The sequence below is a fragment of the Erythrolamprus reginae genome, chromosome 2 (genome assembly GCF_031021105.1).
Source record: "Erythrolamprus reginae isolate rEryReg1 chromosome 2, rEryReg1.hap1, whole genome shotgun sequence".
In the NCBI taxonomy this organism is placed as follows: Eukaryota; Metazoa; Chordata; class Lepidosauria; order Squamata; family Dipsadidae; genus Erythrolamprus; species Erythrolamprus reginae.
In genome coordinates, this window is record NC_091951.1 from 87,033,370 (window position 1) to 87,045,043 (window position 11,674).

The window sequence follows — 11,674 nt, forward strand, 5'->3', positions numbered from 1 at the left end:
AGCAGGAAGGGGAGGAGCAGGCGGAGGAGGCATGGCGCAGCGCGCGCAACGGAGTCGGGACGACGCGGGGCGGAGCTTCCCGTTCGGGGACGCCCGGAAAGATGCTCGGCCTCCGAAAGGGGGATGGGGCGTGGCCCGAATAAATGAGAGGGCGTGGCCAGAGGGGGCTTATAAGTGGCTCGTGGCTCCAGTGAGGGTGGTTGTTCCGTTCGTGGAATTTGGGTTCTTTTAAGTATCAGAATCCAACTGGAAGGGACTTTGGAGATCTTGTAGTCCAGCCCCCTGCACAAGCAGAAGACCTTGTTTGTTTTTTTGTTTATTATTATTTATTGTTGTTGTTATTATTATTTATTGTTATTATTATGTCAGTAATAATAATTATTATAATAACATTGTTGTTGTTATTATTGTTGTTGTTGTTATTATTATTATTACTATTATTATTATTATTATTATTATTATTATTTCAGCTTGAACCACCACAACACATAAGCTAACAACAGATACAAACTTAATGTAAACCGCTCCAAACTCGACTGCAGGAAATATGACTTCTGTAACTGAGTAGTTGATGCATGGAACTCACTACCTGACTCTGTAGTATCATCTCCTAATCCCCAAAACTTTACCCTTAGACTATCCACTGTTGACCTCTCCCGATTCCTAAGAAGTCAGTAAGGGGTGGGCATAAGTGTACCAGTGTGCCTTCCATCCCGTCCTTACTGTTTCTTCATTTTCACTTGCTGCTTGTACATGAACATTATCACGGTTTTGCCCCGTGTAATATTTTGAGTGTCTATGCGACGTTTCGGTGAAATCACATTCACCATCATCAGGCTGAAGTTATAAGCTTCGTGCTGCTGTAAATTACAGCAGCACGAAGCTTATAACTTCAGCCTGATGATGGTGAATGTGATTTCACCGAAACGTCGCATAGACACTCAAAATATTACACGGGGCAAAACCCGAACTCAGAACAATCTACATACATATACCTGTGAAAATCTATGAAAACAAATATATACATACATACATACATACATACATACATACATACATACACACACACACACCTATTGACAAAGCAAATGAATAAAAAAAAATATGCCTTATGCTATTCTGGATAATGATTGGCCAATCTCTTCTTTAAAATCTCCAGTGATGGAGATATTGTGAATATGAAAAATATTTGGATTTGTGTTAATGTTTGTTGATATATAGTGTTTGTGGGATTTTTTAATGTATAAAATTTAATAAAATTTATTTTTTTTAAAAAATCTCTAGTGATGGGTTTTTCCCCCCAGAGGTAACTGGACTTACTTGTTTTTTTTCTTTTCTTTTGCAGACGTTTTGTTTCTCATTCTAGAAGTTTCTGCAGCTCTGACAGGAGAGTGGGGAATGGAAGGATTTAGATTCCTTGCAGACAGCTGGTTGTTTGCATGTTTTGAGAGGGTGTTGAACCAAGACCAATTCCTTATGTATCCAGTCACATTTGGCCAATAAAAATGCTATGCTATGCTATTTGGAGCTTTATCTGTGTCCTTGTGGGTATCACCTGATACAGTCTGCAACTGTTGGGGAGGAATGGAAGGCACATAAATCCTTCCATTCCCCACCATCCTATCAGAGCTGAAGAACCTTCTTGGATGAGAAGTGAACCATCTTCAAAAGAAAACAAAAAAGGCCAGTTGCCTTCTGAAAAAGCACCTTTGGGACAACCATGACCTGGATGACTGAGAATTTCTGCAGATCTCCAGTGATGAAGGACCCACAACGCCTGAAGGCAAACTGTTCCACTGGTTAATTGTCTTCATTGTTCATTGTTAGGAAGTAATCAAACTTGGTGATTCCCAGAAACCTGCAATTTCATATCACAACAGCCAGTGTAATTAGCAGAGGAGAACTGGCATAAATGGCAAAGGCTTTTAATTTCAAAACACAAATGCTGGCTTAATGTACAGAGAAATTTGATTCACTCCGGGGATTTGGGTGGTATAGGCTTAGGGTTTTGCTCCACAACAAGTATTTGCTTGGCTCAAAGATATTCAAATATCCTATCTCATGTACTGATTTAAGTGGTAAAGTCTGAAAAATTCTCATTGAAATACGGATTCTGTGCTCAAGGGGCTTGTAATCTCCACCACAAACACATAGTGGCAACGATGTCTTAGTTTGACATATGGTGGCATTGCTTCAGTTCAGTGATTAAACAGATGTATATACGGTAACATGTTTTAAAAATGAAACAACTGAGTACTGCTTTTGTTTTGATTTTGAAATGGTTGAGAAATATGGAAATACATCACATGATTTTGGATTGATTTTAGATTGATGGGTAGGGAGCAGTCTAAAAATTGGATTAATGTCTGTTCTGTACTAATAGACTCAAGGGGCTTGTTTACTGTGCTTAGTTGGCTGGAGAAGAAATAGTAGCTGTCTGAATTTAAGTCCATTCTTCAATTTGGTAACAGCCCAGATCTTTGTCCCGATAGTGTTTATCACAGACTCCCAATTGATAGATTCCTTTCAAACACCCACTCACCCACCCTTGTACCGAGAAAGCAAGATCCGGTTGCTTTCCTTTCTGTGGATTAGTCATTGAGGATATGTGGTTTTCATGATTTTTCATCAGCCCTCTCGGTTGCTGCTTCAATGGGAGAAAAATACATAGTTTTACCTTTCAATTATTTAGGAAGTGAGCCTAGCAATGATTGTCAAATTCACCTGTAAAAAAAAAAAACCCTCACAATTTCAGCAATGAAATGGGAGCAGGAAATCTCATGGTCACCAATCCTGTTTGACAATCTGACAGTTGCTATAAATTTTTTTGCATGCAGATAGAAACATTTAATTAATGTTTCACAGCATTGTGTTGTTGATGATATAGAAAGAAGCCATGGATAGGTAGTCCTTGAGTTACAAGAGTTTATTTAATGATCAAAGTACATTGACATGATTGTTTTTTTCACACTTAAAACCATTGCAACATCCCCATGGTCACGTGATCAAAATTCAAACTCTTGGCAATGGACTCATGATAGTTGCAATGTCCCAGAGTCATATGATCACCTCTTGCAACTTCTGACAAGCAAAGCTATTTATTTATTTATTTTATTATTTATTTAGTTAGTTAGTTAATTAGTTAGTTAGTTAGTTAATTTGTTTGTTTGTTTGTTTTGTCAAGTACCTATTGGTGGTATACAGAGATGTAATAATATTTATATATACGATACTAGTAAAAGAGAAACATTAGGACAGGGGACGAAAGGCACGCTGGTGCACTTATCCACGCCCCTTACTGACCTCTTAGGAATGGGGAGAGGTCAACTGTGGATAGTCTAAGGGTAAAGTTTTGGGGGTTAGGTGATGATACTACAGAGTCTGGTAGTGAGTTCCATGCATCGATTATTAGGTTACTAAAGTTGTATTTAGAGCGGTTTACTTTAAGTATTCACTTAACAACCGTGTTACTAACTTAACAACTGCAGTGATTCGCTTAACATATTTATTTATTTATTTATTTATTTATTATTTGACTTATATGGCGGCTTACAACATTTTAGTAAAAAAATACAATAAATAAAACATTCTAGGCCAATTAATAGGATAATAACTTTAAAAAATTTCTTAAAACTAAACATTTAAAATCAAAAAGTCACACATATGCTATCACACCAGATACATTCATTGGGCAGAGGCTGGGGTCTAATGACCCCAAGCCTGGTGACATAAATGTGTTTTCAAATTCTTACGGAAGGCAAGAAGGGTGGGGGCAGTACGAATCTTTGGGGGGAGTTGATTCTAGAGGGCCAAGGCTCCCACAGAAAAAGCTCTTCCCCTAGGCCCCGCCAGCCAGCATTGTACGGTTGACAGGACCTGAGGAGACCAACCCTGTGGGACCTAACTGGACGCTGGGATTCGTATGGTAAGAGGTGGTCTCGGAGATAAAATGGAGATCTTTGACAAGAAGGGTGATAATATGGGGTTAAATTCACTTAACAATTGTTTTGCTTAGCAACAGAAATGTTGGGCTCCATTGTGGTTGTAAGTCATGGGCTACCTGTAGGTGGCGGTTCCTACTTACAGCTGCTACCAGTGCGATATACATGCAATTTCAGCTGACACGCATCCGGCCATGTGTGCCTCAGTGAGATTTTGCTTCTACACATACGTAGAAGCAAAATCTCACAGGGATGTGTGTGCCCGCCCTCCAGAGCTGTGCGCGCATCGCCATTTCTACTACCAGTGCACAGTGTGGCCTGTACTGGTAAGTAACCCAATACTGGCTACCTGTAATAACTGAGATGCATCTTACCGAACACAGTAGGGTTTAGGCATATTCCTTTCCAGCAGAGGAAGCATGCCAGCATCACCTTATAGTATTGAACGGATCCAAAGACGGGCTACAAGAATGGTGGAAGGTCTTAAGCATAAAACTTATCAGGAAAGACTTGATGAACTCAATCTGTATAGTCTGGAGGACAGAAGGAAAAGGGGGGACATGATCGAAACATTTAAATATGTTAAAGGGTTAAATAAGGTTCAGGAGGGAAGTGCTTTTAATAGGAAAGTGAACACAAGAACAAGGGGGCACAATCTGAGGTTAGTTGGGGAAAAATCAGAAGTAATGTGAGAAAATATTATTTTACTGAAAGAGTAGTAGATCCTTGGAACAAACTTCTAGCAGATTTGGTTGGTAAATCCACAGTAACGGAATTTAAACATGCCTGGCATAAACATATATCTACCCTAAGATAAAATACAGGAAATAGTATAAGGGCAGACTAGATGGACCATGAGGTCTTCTATGTTTCTAGTATCTGATAAATATTAAATTGCCTGGGTCTAATTAAAACACAACAGAAAAACTACAAGTTTGTGATGAAGTAAATAAGAAAACAATGTGGAAATGGAACAGAAAAGCATCAAGTGTTGATTATTTCTGCACCAGATTTAGGATGATGTCTCTTGGAGCCTTCTAAGTACGATTATTGAAATGCTGCACAGCCATGGCCAGACAGTTGTGCAGTAAGAACTCTACCATTAATATGGAGCAATATGTTTTCCTGCTAGTGTGCAAACCAGAAAACTGAGTGCTCCCATCTTGAGTACAACACTAGCTGAGTCACCTTGGGCTAGTCACTTACTCTTAGCCCCAAGAAGGAGGCAAGGGCAAACCATGTCTGGAAAACTTTGGCAAGAAAACTGCAGGGATTTGTCCAGACAGTTTCTGAGAGATAGACATGATTGAACAGGAAAAAGAAATATTACATTAAGATGCACACGGCCTTGCTGTGTGCCATTATTTTCACTTTTTATATATATTTGGCTAGAAATATTTGGAATATCCTTTTGAAGAGCAAGCATATTGTAGCCAGACAACTAATTTTATGAAAGAAATCCATTTTACTAAAAACAAGTATGTAAGTTTGAAATTAACAGCAAAATTTTTATATCAATTGAAATAGGTTGGGAGAGACTTTTATTTGCAAAATAAATGAATATGCATCACTTTTTCCAGTTCAATTTTCATATCATTATGTTCAGAAATGTTCAAGCTACCAATCCCACACCAACTTTAGTAAAATAGAATGCATTTTGCAGGCAAAATTATCAATAAACCTAAAAAAAATCCACAAACACGGGGGGAGGCACATCTATGTGCAAAATAAACCAATAAGGATTAATTTTTTCAGTTCAATTTTCATTCCATTGTGTGCAGAAATGTTCAAACTTGTTTCCAGGTGAAAAAAGCTTTCAAAAAGACCAAATATAAGTACCTAAAATGATCAATTTGCAGTCCGGGTCAAATAGACCCAGGAACATAAGATTAGGAAGTTTTCTCGAACTGAACAGCAGGGTTAAGCCATTCGGTCTTAGAAGATGGAGGAAATCATTGGTTTGCACTGCTGCTTCTACATTTGTTCTTGAATAGATGGTCTTTAAACATCAATTCTTGTAGTCAGTAGCATCCATAACAAGCCTCGGTGACATCAAAATGATGATGTGGATCACTATATTTCAAGTGCAGTATGCACTTTCATTATGACTTCTGTTGCATATATGTAAGTAGCATCATTTAGGTGCTTATAGCTAGTTCTGGTACAGTAGTGGGTTCTAAAACCTGTCTACCAGTTCAGTCGTGCATGCACAGAAACATTCTGGACGGGTGAGCAGAGCCTCCTGCCACTACTGGTTCACAGAACTGGGCCAAACAGAGCTGTTCTGGTAGAAGAAAATATTTGTAAATCAGGGTTGAACTGTGGGGTTCCTGGTGCTCTTTGAGCTTGTTTGTTTTCTTTCAGAGCTTTATTACCAAATTAAGTAGCACCATTAGTGCATACCGAACATCAGCGCGTACTGATATATGCCTGTAAAATTCTTGCTGTACTTACACATTCCTTCATATTTGGGGCTAGTGCATTTTGCTTATACATTACATTTCCAGGAAAGTGATATTTGTTTCAGTAGACAAACATGTTGACTTATGAAGTAATCTTTACATTTGTGTTCCTACTTTACATACCATTGCAAGGTGAGCATGATTGGTGTCAAATTGGGCTTTAGCTGTTGCATATTGCAGAAAATATGCTGATGTCGTTATGGCTTCCAATTAATCAGGGACACTGTATGTGGCATAGTTCGACTAAAAACTATTAAAGTAGTCTACTTGTGGGCAACGTTAGGCTTCAAGGCAGATACGTAACAGACCATGTTGTCTCCTAATATGCTGGCCAGAGTTGCTGGCAAAACATCAGGAAATCAGATTGCTCGACTATGGTCACCAAAACATAATGCCAATGTTATGTAACAAATAATAGCCATGAAACTCTATACTAATATAAGCTAGTCTACTCTTTTTTATTTCACCCAAAAGCCTTAGTTGCTCAAATTCAGGAAGTATTTTTTCTGTACATTCTTATTTCTGCCATCTAGAAGAATAATTTTTTTCTTGGGAATCACATATATTCAAAATATTACACACTTTTTGCAAAACTGATCCCTGATTTTTCCATTATCTAGTTAGTCACTAAAAGGTAACATATAACTCTCAATTGTCTTTCATATGCACCTAAATAATTCAGATAATACCACTTCATACTTTTTGATATACATTTTTAATGATTTGGGAGAAAGAATAGACCAATGTTTCCCATCCTTGGCAATTTGGAGATATCTGGACTTCAACTCCCAGAATTCCCCAGCCAACGAATGCTAGCTGGGGAATTCTGGGAGTTGAAGTCCAGATATCTCCAAGTTGCCAAGGTTGGGAAACACTGGAATAGACTATGCTATCCAGAGCAGACCATATCAAGCATTTATTGCTAAGAGAGGTGGACAATGCTGGTCACCTCTGGCATATTTAGTACTGAGGTCCAACTCCATACAGTACTATTTCATGTAAGTTAGGACCTATAATTTAGAGACTACTTTATAAACCAAACTATGGTTGTTCTCATTCATACTCATTGCATTCATACTCTAGCAGCATCTCTGTTACCTTAGTAGTTTTGAATAAACAAATGGTCTTTATTTGTTATTGGCCGGTTGGTTGGTTATTCCCTTCACCATGGGAAGTCCAAAAAAAGTCCTAGTTGTTGAAACAATCTCTGTTCTATGTAGAGCAAACTATGACAATTGTAAAATATCAGTCATATGCCATCTATTTATCAAATGCTATGTATTTGGCTTGGGTGTTATTCAGGCTGTCTTCCTACTTTTTTCTTTGTTAACCCTATAGCATAGCAACGACAAAAGAATTCAAAACCCTGTAAACAGTTTTCTGACCTGTAACACCGCCTGCATTAATATGGGTTTTGGAATTCTTACAGACAAATTGGATACCTTCTTATATGGTATAACGGTTCCTCAGTCATGCTATTCTTTGTAGACAGTGTTATGTACACTATCTATGTGGAGGTACTGATTTATGATATGACCCTTCAAACTTGATATTCAAGGTTTATATACAATTTATGTACAATTCTTCATTTTCAAATATTTATACTTCATATCCAGTGTCTCCCTTTCTGTTGTTGGAGTTTATTAGAATAATCATTTTAAAATTCTTGTACCATCCAATGTGAAATGGAAAATATACTCTTTTTTACTTTTGTGTACAAAAATACTTATAATAACAAATAACAAATAAGCTTCACTGGAAAGCATTTTAGAATCAGCCACAGAAATGAATTCAAGTAATGAGGCTGTTCTTGACAGAGTTCTAGCATCTTAACACTAAATTTAATTTGAATGAAGAGCATAAGAAGATAATTCCCACTCCTACGCTGATAATTCCTACCCTTTTCTGTAGGTTTGCTACTAAATCAAATAAGAACTGACTCTAAGATCAAAACCTAATAATTGCTTTAGAAATAAGAAATTCTGGGGATTATAATTCTAGTATCATCCTTGTAATCAAATTTTGGGAATTTAGCAATTTTAGGAATAAGGTGTTAACCAGGGTTAGGGATTATAACATCTATATGCTTTCTCATCAATCCAGCAAGACCATTTTTGAACATAGTCAGGGTCATGTCAGGCATAGTTTAATATTCTTTTTAATGGTTTTAACCTTACAATTGTTTTTATACACATATATATTAAAATATTCAAAAGACAGATTCCATTGACTTACTGTATAAAAGAAACATCTCCTTTATGACATTCTACATGTTTTTTATTTTAACAGTTCTTACTTTTTAAGAAATTAGTCATAGCTCTCATATAATTCAAATTTTCTTGTAAATTAACTATGATCATTGTACATTATATTCAGCCCTGGATTAGCCACTAATGAGTACATGGTTAAGACACCAAGGGAAGGAGCACCACAGAGGTTTTCCTTATCATGTCCTTAACTCTTTCATTAACATACTTGGCTTTAGTTTCCAGCACTTATTTAATTTAATGTCTTGTCAGTTAGAAACATAGAAACATAGAAGTCTGACGGCAGAAAAAGACCCCATGGTCCATCTAGTCTGCCCTTATACTATTTTCTGTATTTTATCTTAGGATGGATATATGTTTATCCCAGGCATGTTTAAATTCAGTTACTGTGGATTTATCTACCACGTCTGCTGGAAGTTTGTTCCAAGGATCTACTACTCTTTCAGTAAAATAATATTTTCTCATGTTGCTTTTGATCTTTCCCCCAACTAACCTCAGATTGTGTCCCCTTGTTCTTGTGTTCACTTTCCTATTAAAAACACTTCCCTCCTGGACCTTATTTAACCCTTTAATATATTTAAATGTTTCGATCATGTCCCCCCTTTTCCTTCTGTCCTCCAGACCAGTGTTTTTCAACCAGTGTGCCGTGGCACACTAGTGTGCCGCGAGACATGGTCAGGTGTGCCGCGAAGCTCAGAGAAAGAAAACAAGAGAGAGAGAGAGAAAGAGAGAAAGGAAGAACAAGAGAGAGAGAAAGCAAGAGAGAGAAAGAGAGAGAAAGAAAGCAAGAGAGAAAGAAAGAGAGGGAGGGAAGGTGGGAGAGAGAAAGACATAGAGGGAGGTAGGGAGGGAGAAAGAGAGCAAAAAAGAGGAGAGAAGGAAGAAAGAAAGGGATGGAGAGAGAAAAAAGGAGAGAAAGGGAGAGAGAAATAGAGCGAAAGGGAGGGAGATAATTTTTTTGTCCAAACTTTTTTTAGCTGCCCCCCCCCCTCAATGTGCCCCATGGTTCTGTAAATGTAAAAAATGTGCCGCGGCTCAGAAAAGGTTGAAAATCACTGCTCCAGACTATACAGATTGAGTTCATTAAGTCTTTCCTGATACGTTTTATACTTTTTTTTTTTGCAAATCTTTTTATTGTTTTATAGATACATATATCACAATTTGTTTATACAGTTTATACGTTTTATACTTAAGACCTTCCACCATTCTTGTAGCCCGTCTTTGGACCCGTTCAATTTTGTCAATATCTGAACTGAACACAGTATTCCAAATGTGGTCTCACCAGCATTCTATATAGCGGGATCATAATCTCCCTCTTCCTGCTTGTTATACCTCTAGCTATGCAGCCAAGCCTCCTACTTGCTTTCCCTACTGCCTGACTGCACTGTTCACCCATTTTGAGACTGTCAGAAATCACTACGCCTAAATCCTTTTCTTTTGAAGTATTTGCTAACACAGAACTGCCAATACAATAGTCAGATTGAGGATTCCTTTTCCCCAAGTGCATTATTTTACATTTGGAAACATTAAACTGCAGTTTCCATTGCTTTGACCATTTATCTAGTAAAGCTAAATCATTTACCATATTGCCGACGCCTCCAGGAATATCAACCCTATTGCACACTTTAGAGTCATCGGCAAATAGGCAAACCTTCCCTACCAGACCTTCCCCTATGTCACTCACAAACATATTAAAAAGAATAGGACCCAGAACAGACCCTTGTGGCACACCGCTTGTAACCTGACTCTGCTCAGAATACTCGCCATTCACAACAACCCTCTGGTGTCTATGCTTCAGCCAGCTGCAAATCCATTGAACTATCCAGGGATTAAGTCCAATCTTCACTAATTTATCTATCAGCTCTTTATGTGGAACCGTATCAAAGGCTTTGCTGAAGTCCAGGTAGGCAATATCCACGGCACCACCTTCATCCAACACCTTTGTGACATAGTCAAAGAAATCAATGAGATTAGTCTGACATGATTTGCCTTCAGTAAAGCCATGCTGATTTGGGTCCAATAAGTTATTGTTTTTTAGGTGCTGATTTATCCTCTTTTTCAGTAGAGTCTCCATCATTTTAACGACAACTGATGTCAAGCTAACTGGCCTGTGGCCAGTTAAGCAATGGAAGAGCCGAGGAGCTTCATTGTTGGGCTGTGCTCAGGACATCACTTGGATTTAATCATGATTAAGCCATGATTATATCTTATACAATGAATCTGTGACTTTTCCCTTTTGGGGGGGGGGGATAATTATGATTGCATATACACTGACCATTTATCCATATACATTCTAAATTGTCTATTTTACAGAATTTGAAATTTAGGCACTTTGGATTGCTTCATTATATGAGTCAGTTCGAAACAGGGAAGTGGAGCAGCAGGTTAATATTTTTATTTGACTCAATTTTAGCCCACATTTTTAACAAAATTGACTATAAAAGACTATAAAAAACCAAATGAAAATTAAAATGTAAATTAAAATTGCTTAGTAATTAAAGGCCTAATAAAAAGATTAGCTTCTTTTTTCCCCTAAATGCCACAGCTGGGCAAAATTAAAACTAAAATTGCTTAGTAATTAAAAGTTAATTAATTAATTAAAATATGCATTTTATAAGGTGAGAACAAGGTGAGTCAGTAATGTGTCCTTAGAAAGATTTCTCCATCAGAACCTAATAGCCACACAAAGATAAACCTTAATGTTTCAAATAGCCTGTAAGCCATTTAGAGCTTTAAAATAAGGTAGCTGTGTAATCAGTTCCTAGTAATGCTGAACTTTATCAGCAGTCTAGTGACTGCAGTTTTTACTTATAAATTCTAGACATTTTTCAAAATTTCAGGAATAAAGATAGCACCTATCCAAGATGTCAGGAACTTGCCAGATTCAACCAGCGGGGGGAAGAGTCAGAAATGGCACTTAGTTGTTAATCTTATACTTCAAAGGTTTTGTATCCTCTGGATTCAGTAAAAATAAGGATCTGGGAGCACCCTAAGTTGCAGATCA